This window comes from Bos indicus x Bos taurus, chromosome 12 (genome assembly GCF_003369695.1).
Source record: "Bos indicus x Bos taurus breed Angus x Brahman F1 hybrid chromosome 12, Bos_hybrid_MaternalHap_v2.0, whole genome shotgun sequence".
In the NCBI taxonomy this organism is placed as follows: Eukaryota; Metazoa; Chordata; class Mammalia; order Artiodactyla; family Bovidae; genus Bos; species Bos indicus x Bos taurus.
In genome coordinates this window covers 29,056,037-29,067,633 of record NC_040087.1, presented here as the reverse complement: position 1 = coordinate 29,067,633, position 11,597 = coordinate 29,056,037, and positions in this window count along the sequence as shown.

The following is an 11,597-nucleotide window of genomic DNA, read 5'->3' as shown; positions in this document are numbered from 1 at the left end:
CTATCTCCCAGAGTTTGTTCAAATTCATATCCATTGAGTCAGTGACGCTATCTAACCATCTCGTCCTCTGTCACCCCTTTCTCCTCCTGCCCTCCATTTCCCCCAGCATCAGGGTCTTTTCCAACGAGTCAGCTCTTCCCATCAGGTGACCACGGTATTGGCGCTTCAGCTTCAGCGTTTGCACTCATTTTCCAGCCTGAGAAAATAGCAGAATGCAACGACTATGTTCCACAGTGTCACCTAGTGGCCTTGAGGGACAGGATCCAGAACCCAGGCAAATTCCAGTAAATGTACATACAGTCGGCTTCAGAAGCCTATCATTTCAGAGAGCAGCCTTCTCCCTTGATTGGAGGAGTGGGTGGAACAGGATTAATAGCTAATCTTGTGGCTCAGCAGTGAGGCTAAAATTCCCAAGCCTGACCTCCACTGTGTGTCTCACGGCACTGACCTAGGTTGCTTTTATAAACCTAAAACCACAGCTTTGAAATCACGTTTCCATTTACCTGATATGAAACATCTCAGTCAGGTGTCTCTGAGATTTCTGAGATCCACATAGAGAAAATACCAAATAAACAGATGTGTGAGTTTATGCAAATGTCATTTCTGAGTTGTGTGGATTTGTGATTTGTACACCTAGTAGTAAAGAACCTGCCCGCCAATGCAGGAGATACTAGAGATGTGGGTGAGAACCCTGGGTTGAGAAGACCCCTTGAGGAGGAAATGGCAACCCACTCCAGTATTCTTGCCTAGAGAATTCCATCGACAGAAGAGCCCGGTTGGCTACAGTCCATGGGGTTGCAAAGAGTGGGACAAGACTGAGCACATACACACAAACATAGCTTCATTCTCAGGTTCCAGTCTCAGTGTATCTCCAGACCAGTTTGTCACGTGATGAAGAGATCTCAGGCCTCACTGATGTGGAAATCTTTAGTTCAGGACAGTCTCCTTTGTTTTCAGAGTCACTGCAACTGACTTGCCTGCCTGTAGCCTGGACGCTGCAGAATTTATCACCCATAGACCTGCTAGTCCACTTTCTAAAACACAAATGCGATTGTGCTATTCCTGGCCTCAAATCCTTTACAGCTTCCTCTTTACCCTCCACAGAAAGTTCAGATTCTTTAAGAGACATGCAAGGCCCCAGGCTTCACCCCGTTTACCTGCCAGGTAGAACCAGCCACTGCTGTTCACACTCCACACTGGGCCAGTCTGTGTCCTATGGGACCTCTGGGTGCTGGCTCATGCTCTTACTGCTACAATACCTGTCCCCACTCCCCTTTACCTGGTATTCCTGTGCATCCTTTGACCCTCCCCAACCTCTAGCCTGGGTTAGTGGCCTTTCCCACACTCCCCGAGAGAATCCCACATGATCCATAATGTGACATAATACTCCATTTGGTAATTACTCTTCCATCTAACTACTAACTCCTGGAGGATCTGACAAATCCATCTCTCAAGTGCCTGGAAGACTGCCAGGGACAATAGTTACTCTAGATAAATATTCAGATAAAAGAAGGCATGAATGAGTAAATCAATGCCCTACTTCTCTGTCCCCTTAGTGCCAATCAACTTAGTTCCAAACATAAATGGGATCTGATGCTTAGTGGGACATGCCTGTGACTATTAAACCACAGAGCCATAGACAAAGAAGACACATTCTAAAGAGAGCCCACAAGAAAAGCTAGACATCCGTCTCTCACCCCAGACCCTATTGCAACTAACCACCATCTACTTTTGGCCTCCCTCCTCACCCTAGGCAGGTATCCTCTAAGAGGTCCAAGGAGAGGTAGGAGAGTGGCCATCATCAGCCTTATGGGGGACTGTGGTGTTCCTGTGGGATTTATCCCACTGCCTCTAGTATCACGTAAGGGGGAGAGCCCAAGCCCTCCCTGCCCCATACAGGTGTGAGGAGTGCCAGCAAGAAAGGAAGCCCGGCTCTTGCTCCCCAGCTGGGTGTTGGCAGAGTGTGGTGCGAAACTTCCTGGGAAAGTCTGGGGTGTCTTCGGGAACAGGGATGCAGAAATATGGAAACGGGGGTTTGTTTCTTAGTTGGTTACTTCCAAATGCAGGAGGCTTGATGGTGGTGGTGGTGGTGGTGGCTTAGTTGCTGTGGCCAACTCTTTGTGACTGTAGTTCCAAGGACAGTAGCTTACCAGGCTCCTCTGTCCATGGGGTTTTCCAGGCAAGAATACTGGAGTGGGTTGCCATTTCCTTCTCCAGGGGATTTTCCCAAACCAGGGATCAAACCCATGTCTCCTGCATTAGCAGGCAGGTTCTTGACCACTGAGCCAACAGAGAAGCCCCTCTGTTAATATTACATCAAGTAAATTGTTTAGTAAGCAGAAAGGGACTTTATTGAACTAGATTAGTGCCTGGGACCCACTCCAGTACTCTTGCCTGGAAAATCCCATGGACGGAGGAGCCTGGTAGGCTGCAGTCCATGGGGTTGCTGAGGGTTGGACACGACTGAGCGACTTCACTTTCACTTTTCACTTTCCTTCATTGGAGAAGGAAATGGCAACCCACTCCAGTGTTCTTGCCTGGAGAATCCTAGGGACGGGGGAGCCTGGTGGGCTGCTGTCTATGGGGTCGCACAGAGTCTGACACGACTGAAGTGACTTAGCAGCAGCAGCAGTGCCTGGGAAGAAAAGGACAGGAGGATACGGTCCTTCTAATTCCTTAGGTTCTTTGGTACCATGAAGGAGCTCGGAGTAGAGGACCAGCCACATGGGGAAGGGGTCCTCAGGAACAGAAAGGGCCAGAGGGACACAACACCATGTGCCCATCCACAGAGACCACTGTATCAGCAAAGAAAGACTTGATCTAAAATCTGCTGAAGGGACATGAAGGGACCACAAGGTATGCCTTCAAAGAGCATGGTTGGCGGTAATACTCAGAGAAGAGAAAACTGACTGCTCATGTGCAGACTCAGCCTGCAGACTCTTCCCTCCTTTAATCACACCTGGACTCCCAGCCTCTAGAGCTATTGGAACCAAACTCCAAGGAGGCACTGAATTAATCCTCCCTCCTCAGCACATTGTTCATCAGCCTCTTTCCTGTCTCATCTTACTCTGCTCATATCTAACCACGTTCATTTGAGTTAAGGCACATAGGACTGTGTGTGAGAAGAGGACATTTAATTCTTAAATTTCTTGAGAAGAAAAGTACTTTTCAGTAAAAACGTTACATCAGCATGCAGAGGAATTACTTCCAAAGTAACCCTAACTTTGTGGATCTGTACATGAAAGTTCTTAAGTATCTTAAGGTAATTACTTCACCTTTGAAAATGTCTACTTGGAATTATTTTCACTCTCTCGTAAACACAAAATTCACTCTGATTCCTTTATGTGTACCTAAGTTGAGGAGACCTCTATTTTGATCAATTAATTCAGATATGAACTCCTTCTACACTGCCTTTATGAACAGGTTGGTGGTTTAGATACTTTACTTTTCCTAGTGGAAAACACCACCAGATGCTTGGAAAAACTCCCAACAATTTGACAGATAGTGATGATTTCCATTTGTTGAAATTGGTTTCTCTTTATTTACTCCCTATCAAATAGCAGTATGAAGAGAATTCTTAGTGCCAATGATGATCCAAGGAAATAATAATTTAATATATTAGGCTGGCCAGAAAGTTCCACCCTCTGGAAAAGCCCTAAGGAACTTGTTGGCAAACCCAATATTTTGAATAAATAAGAGAAATTTTTATATTCTTTTCATTTGTATCAAAGTAAAGTAGGAAAGTTGTGTAATAAAATGCTATGTAATAAAATGTGGTTCTTTGTGACGCTACAGACTGTAGCCTGCCAGACTCCTCTGTTCATGGAATTCTCCAGGCAAAAATACTGGAGTGGGTTGTCATTCCCTTCTCCAGGGGATCTTCTTGACCCAGAGATCAAACCTATGTCTACCTGCACTGCAGGCAGAGTCTTCACCATCTGAGGCACCAGGGAAACCCAATAAGATGTGATATAAAGCTTTATTTCAGATCGTACAGAAAAATTTTGGAGGCAATAAATTTTTACAGTATGTGCTAGTATTCTTGTTAAACTAGTAACAACTCTAGTAGAATATGGAAATTTTCTCTCAATCTCTTCCCCAAAGAAATTTATATAGAGTCCTTTCTTTAATATTCATATGAAACAGAGACTTAGTGGGCTTTGTAAATCTTCTGAGTGGCCTCTATGAGTACCTTCATAGAAGATAAACTCTGGTTCATACAAGAATGGTACTTTTGCCATTACTGTTGGAATTCCCTTGCTTGTGCTATTCTACAGATACTTTGTGAAATGTGAAGAAGCCTCTCATATTTTGTGCAAGTCTCAATATAACAACTTTGGAAAGATCCAGAGGGTAGAGTCAAAGTATTCTTCCCATTATATCTGCTGAAATGCTGAGCATTAATTGCTCACCTATGTTTGACTTATAAAGTATATTCCTCATGCTCAGATTTTGGTTGGCACCAAATTGAGGTATGGAATTGGGTCTTGTATTCTTGCTCTCTCTTGCTCATTAGCCGAATGATTATGAACTGAATCTCTTTTTCTGGGCCTCAGGTTTTGCAATTATGAAATAAGCTGAACTAGATGATTTCCAAGATCTCTCAATTTTCACAGATTCTGAAAGTGGTTAAATGTATTGTCATGTAAAAATTATACTTTACATCAACAGAATATTGTCTTTTCTTGAACCTCCAAATGATGCTACATTTCAATGATTCAGAATTTGCATGGTGTGCCCTCTGCAATGTTTTTGACCCTGTGCAAACTAAAAAAAAAAAACAAACAAAAAACCCCACAATCATTGAATCTACTGGCAAGAAGTATTAATCATATTTTTCTTTGAGACGAGGACCTAAAGAAATGTCTGTGAGATTAGCACTTGATTATAATTTCAGTTATACATCCTCTGGCCAACATTTCCCAAAATGTATTTTCAAACTGCCTTTATGAAGAAGTTGGTTGCTTAGAAATTATTTCACTTTTCATAGTGAAAAATACCACTCGATACTCAGAAAGGCTTTAAATGCCAGTCCTGATAAGACAGTGGTGATTTCCATTAGTTGAAATTGGTTTCTTTTACTTTATTTTTAGCTCTACAGTGGGCTAACAGATATTTGCTTTTTAAAAAGAAACCACCACAGTACTGTAATTATCTTCCAATTAAAATAAATACATTACTTTAAAAAACAAACAAACAAAATGGAGTCTTGGGACTTCACTGGTGGTCCAGTGGTTAAGACTCTGAACTTCCAATACAGGGGGCAGGGTTCAATCCTTGGTCGGAGAGGATGCATTGACCAGAAAACAAACAAACAAAAAACAAATGAAAAGGAATCTTGTTGGCAAATGATTTGGAGAGATGATGGGTTGACAAAGCTAGATTCAGATGATTAAATTTTCTAATTTGATTTTCATTTTCTCATACAAGAGTGGTTGTCGCTGTTGTTTAGTCGCTAAGTCTATGTCTGACACTTTTGCAGCCCCATGGACTCTAGCCCACTAGGCTCCTTCACCCATGGAATTTCCCAGGCAAGAATACTGGAATGGGTTGCCATTTCCATCTCCAGGGAATATTCCCAACCTAGGGATCAAACCCACGTCTCCTGGTTAGCAGGCAGATTCGTTACCATGGAGCCACTTGAGAAGCCCATACAGAAGTAGTGTGTCCTGTAAAGGGAGGGGCCTGCTGCCGTATCAATAGGTACTCCTGCCCACGCCACCTAAACCCCCAATCCCGCTCTCACAGTGGGTAATAAGACAGTGAGAATTTTGGCCGGAGCAAGTCTTTCTGCACCACAGATATACACACTAAGTCAAACTAATTTTGCTTTGAGAAGTAGGGCAGATCTTGAGCCAGTCCAAAAAATGTTCAATTCATAGTTCAGTTTAAGCCATTCCCAGTTCTATTTAAAGGACTCTTTACAAAGCAGAGCTAAGTAAAAATGGAAAGAATTCTTTCTGGAGGCAGTGGGTTTCGGTCCTGGGAAATGTTCATACAGACGCAATCAGGAATTACAGGAACCAGGTACCCTGAGCATTTCCCCTGGGAAAGGTAGGATGTGATTTTCGTTCGGGATCTGAACATTGCAAAGAGCATGATAGGCTTGGTGGCAGTGCTCTGCCATCCAGTCATTTTGCTGGGAGTATGGGTTGATACACCCATTGTGGTGGGTTGGGGGGACACAGCTTATCTGTATGGCCTCAGGCTCGGGTTGAATACAAGCCAGGGAAAGGAGTAGCATCCTCCCAGAGGTCTCGTCCTAATTCAGCAACTGCCCACCTCTACTGCCATGGACACCTGGCCCAGCCTGGCTCCATGTACTGTTCACAGTACAAAGTTTAGCAACAAGGCAGCAAAATTTGGAGGTTAAGAGCATGGCCTTTGGAGCCAGACTCCCTGGGTTGGACTTTTGAACAGATGGGAACTTTCTATATCTTAGTTTCCCCATCATAAAAAGGACGTGATCTTAAAAGCTGCTCCAGAGTGTCATTTTGAGAGATGAGTGGGTTAGTCATGTCAAACAATTCACAAATGTCAACATAATAATACTTAGCACTTCTACAGTAGATATAATTTTGGAAGTAGTATTTCCAAACCTATTACCTTACTTGAACCTCATACGACAACTCGATAAAATAGGTAGGGCAAATGTAGAGTAGTATGCTTTTTTCCTTCCCTGATATGAGGATATTGAGGGACAAAGCAGTTGAGTGATTCAGGTAGTCAAGAGCTTTAGAATCAGGGAGAACTCCTTCTGAATCTGAGTCTACCACCAACTAACTCTGTGTCCTTTAGCAACTAACATAACCTGTGTGTTCCTTTATTTACTCATCTCTAAAATGGGAATAAAAATAGTAACTACTTCATAACGTTGTGGTGAGAAATCAAAGAGTCCATACATGTTAAGCATTTATAATAAAGCCTGACAAGTAAGAACTAGTCTTTTTTTTTTTTTTTAATCTTTTGGCCACTCTGCACAGCCATGTGGGATCTTAGTTTACCAACCAGGGATTGAACACTTGCCCCTGCATTTGAAGCACAGAGTCTTAACCACTGAACCACCAGGGAAGTCCCAAGAACCAGTCATTTTAATTGCTGTTTTTTATTATTTCTCCCCTCTGATTAATTATATTCTTTTCCTATTTCCCCAATTCTTGGTATAGTACTTGATACATAAATTATGATCAATCATACTTTGTTGAATGAAAATGCTACAGGACTTCAGAAGAGAAGGAGATCTTGCAACCTGGGGAAAGTCTAGAAGGTTTTATGAAGGAGGTGGGGCTTGGGTTGGTTTTGTAGATAGCTAGAACTTAAATATGTGATAAAAAAGAAAGTTTAGTATTTTTGTAGGTGACAGAAGAGACTAATATATGAGTACTCCTGGATTACATATTTCACCTTTTTCTTTGGGTTTAATGAATTCTACATTATATTATTTAATTTCTCCCATTTGTAGTTAATTGATGGCAAAACCTATTTAAACTGCATTATAAAATGTAGCTTTATCTTACACATATCTTGTGTGCTTGCTGTAAATTCCAGCTAGCATAATCAGAAATCAAACTGAATTTATCGTCATTTTAAGAAATGGAAAAAATTACATTGAAATGCTTTAGGGATATTGTTTAGCTGCATTATAAAAAATAACCCACAATAATTTCACAGAGAGCATTCATTTTATCTGTTTCATTTTTGCTAAATGAGTCCAATTACAGCTCTATTTCTCTTAGTAGCTTGGGATTTTTTTTTTTTTTCTTAACGGTCTCCAGGCAAAACATCTATGTTTAATTTGCCTGAAGTGAAACTCCGTCTTCAAACGTCAGAAACTGTTGAATTCACCGTTTGCTACCAGCCCTAGAGCATCTTGATTTCTTTGTTCAAATGTCTGCCATTGCCAGTCAGGGTGCATTATGCATATTGTAACATAATTAACACTGAGGGTTTTTCAGAAAGTAAAAACGGTTTCTTTTTCCTCTTTTTAACTCTATACTTGTAACCCTTCCCACACCATGCCACAATAGCCAAACAGAAGAGGAAAAGCACAGGAAGCCAGCTGAACATTCGATCTCTCTGATGTTGGTGTCCAGATCGTGTGGTCATTTCCAATGCTCCAGATGATTAACACCTTGTCATGTGACACCCACACCTTCGGACTTGACCTCTCCCAGCTCCTCTTTGTCGTCATCTCTGGACCCCTCCCTATTCTCTCTCATCCTCTGATGATTTTACCAACTGTCCTCCTCCTTGCTCCTGTCATCATTCTTAACAACTTCAACATCCACATAGACAACTGATTTCAACATTTTAGTCTCTCAAATCCTTGGGTTCTTTGCTTCCAATGATGTGTTTACTTCTTCCCATCTCAGCATCTCTTCTGGAGTCTTTAAAACGTTCTCCCCTTGACAATCACATCTTTTCCTTCCAGCTCTCCTACCCTGAGTATCCACTCCAGAAATTCTCAGACCTACCCAAGCACCGACTTGATCTTTCTATCAGCTTCCCCTTGGGTTTGTGTCCCTTCTTATTTAGTGTAGATTCCATAGATCATAATTAGAAACATAACCCCCTCACTCTTCTCTTCCTAACTTCACTAGCCTTGCAAAGCCAAAACCCTACGTAAGCCCCACTATGCATCTGCTTCCCACCTGCACCCAAGCAGCTCAACAAATGCTCCATCAAATACACAAGCAAGCAGACTCATATCTCCTTAAGTTTATACTGACAACTCAAATGAATATATTTTCTACTATGTGTGCTTGTTCATTCTCCAAAAAAATAATTTCCTGTATTCTCCTTTCTGTTCATTTCTACTCATTACACACGCGCACACACACACAACTCACACACACATAAAAAAAGTATTTCCTTCTTGCTGCAATCTTTGCAATTACCAGCGACCTGGCTTCACACCCTACTAGAAGAAATACACAATCCGTTAGGCACAGTACTGATTCACTTTACCTGGATGCACCTAGATTAAGAACTTTGCTCTTAGGTACAGTGATGGATCAAGATAGAGAACTTGTTTAATAAAAGCAGAATTACACTTTTTTTGTTTACCTGAGGCTTGTGAATTGAGAACATTATATCTTCAGTAAAAGCAGAATACTTGAGTGTCTTTTAAATCTTCATTAAAATATACTTTTAAATTATTGCTACAAGAGAATATAAACACAAGAGAAGACTCTACACATGGACATCACCAGATGGTTAATACCAAAATCAGATTGATTATATTCTTTGCAGCTGAAGATGGAGAAGTTCTATACAGTCAGCAAAAACAAGACCAGGAGCTGACTGTGGCACAGACCATGAACTCCTTACTGCCAAATTCAGACTTAAACTGAAGAAAGTAGGGAAAACCACTACACCATGCAGGTATGACCTAAATCAAATCCCTTAAAATTATACAGTGGAAGTGACAAATAGATTCAAGGGATTAGATCTGTTAGACAGAATGCCTGAAGAACTATGGACTGAGGTTCCTGACACTGTACAGGAGGCAGGGATCAAGACCATCCCCAAGAAAAAGAAAAGCAAAAAGGCAAAATGGTTGTCTGAGGATGGCTTACAAATAGCTGTGAATAGAAGAGAAGCGAAAGGCAAGGAGAAAAGGAAAGATATACCCATTTGAATGCAGAGTTCCAAGAATAGCAAGGAGAGATTCGAAAGCCTTCCTCAATGATCAATGCAAAGAAATAGAGGAAAACAATAGAATGGGAAAGACTAGAGATCTCTTCAAGAAAATCAGAGATACCAAGGGAACATTTCATGCAAAGATGGGCTCGATAAAGGACAGAAATGGTATGGACCTAACAGAAGCAGAAGATATTAAGAAGAGGTGGCAAGAATACACAGAAGAATGATAGCAAAAAAATCTTCATGACCAAGATAACAATGATGGTGTGATCACTCACCTAGAGCCAGACATCCTGGAATGTGAAGTCAAGTGGGCCTTAGAAAGCATCACTATGAACAAAGCTAGTGGAGGTGATGTAATTCTTGTTAAGGTATTTCAAACCCTAAAAGATGATGCTGTGAAAGTGCTACACTGAATATGCCAGCAAATTTGGAAAACTCAGCAGTGGCCACAGGCCTGGGAAAGGTCAGTTTTCATTCCAATCCCAAAGAAAGGCAATGACAAAGAATGCTCAAACTACCGCACAATTGCACCCATCTCACATGCTAGCAAAGTAATGCTGAAAATTCTCCAAGCTAGGCTTCAACAGTATGTGAACCATGAACTTCCAAATGTTCAAGCTGGAATTAGAAAAGGCAGAGGAACGAGAAATCAAATTGCCAACATCTGCTGGATCATCAAAAAAGCAAGAAAGTTCCAGAAAAACATCTACTTCTGCTTTACTGACTATGCCAAAGCCATTGCCTGTGTGGACCACAACAAACTGTGGAAAATTCTTCAAGAGATGGGAATATCAGACCATCTGCCTGACTCTTGAGAAATCTGTATGCAGGTCAGGAAGCAACAGTTAGAACGGGACATGGAACACCAGACTGGTTCCAAATAGGAAAAGGAGTACGTCAAGGCCGTATATTGTCACCCTGCTTATCTAACTTATGTGCAGGGTACATCATGAGAAGCGCTGGGCCGGATGAAACACAAGCTGGAATCAAGATTGCTGGGAGAAATATCAATCACCTCAGATATGCAGATGACACCACCCTTATGGCAGAAGGCGAAGAAGAACTAAAGAGCCTCTTAATGAAAGTGAAAGAGGAGAGTGAAAAAGTTGGCTTAAAACTCAACATTCAGAAAACTAAGACGATGGCATCTGATCCCATCACTTCATGGCAAATAGATGGGGAAACAGTGGAAACAGTGACAGACTTTATTTTCGGGGGCTCCATCCAAAATCACTGCAGATGGTGACTGCAGCCATGAAATTAAAAAGACGCTTGCTCCTTGGAAGAAAAGTTATGATCAACTTGATGTAAAGTGAAGTGGCTCAGTCATGTTCAACTCTTTGTGAGCCCATGGACTGTAGCATACCAGTATCCTCCATCCAGGGCATTTTCCCAGCAAGAGTACTCTAGTGTGTTGTCATTTCCTTCTCCAGGGGATCTTCCCAACCCAGGGATCAAACCCAGGTCTCCTACATGGCATGCAGACACTTTACTGTCTAAGCCACCAGGGAAGCCCCCTAGACAGCATATTAAAAAGCAGAGACATTACTTTGCCAACAAAGGTCCGTCTAGTCAAAGCTATGGTTTTTCCAGTGGTCATGTATGGATGTGAGAGTTGGACTATAAAGAAAGCTGAGCACCAAAGAATTGATGCTTTTGAACTGTGGTGTTGGAGAAGATTCTTGAGAGTCCCGTGGACAGCAAGGAGATACACCCAGTCCATCCTAAAGGAAATCAGTCCTGAATGTTCATTGGAAAGACTGATGCTGAAGCTGAAACTCCAATACTTTGGCCACCTGATGCAAAGAACTGACTCATTTGAAAAGACCCTGATGCTGGGCAAGATTGAAGGCGGGACGAGTAGGGGACGACAGAGGATGAGATGGTTGGATGGCATCACTGACTCAATGGACATGAGTTTGAATAAAGTCTGGGAGTTGGCAATGAAC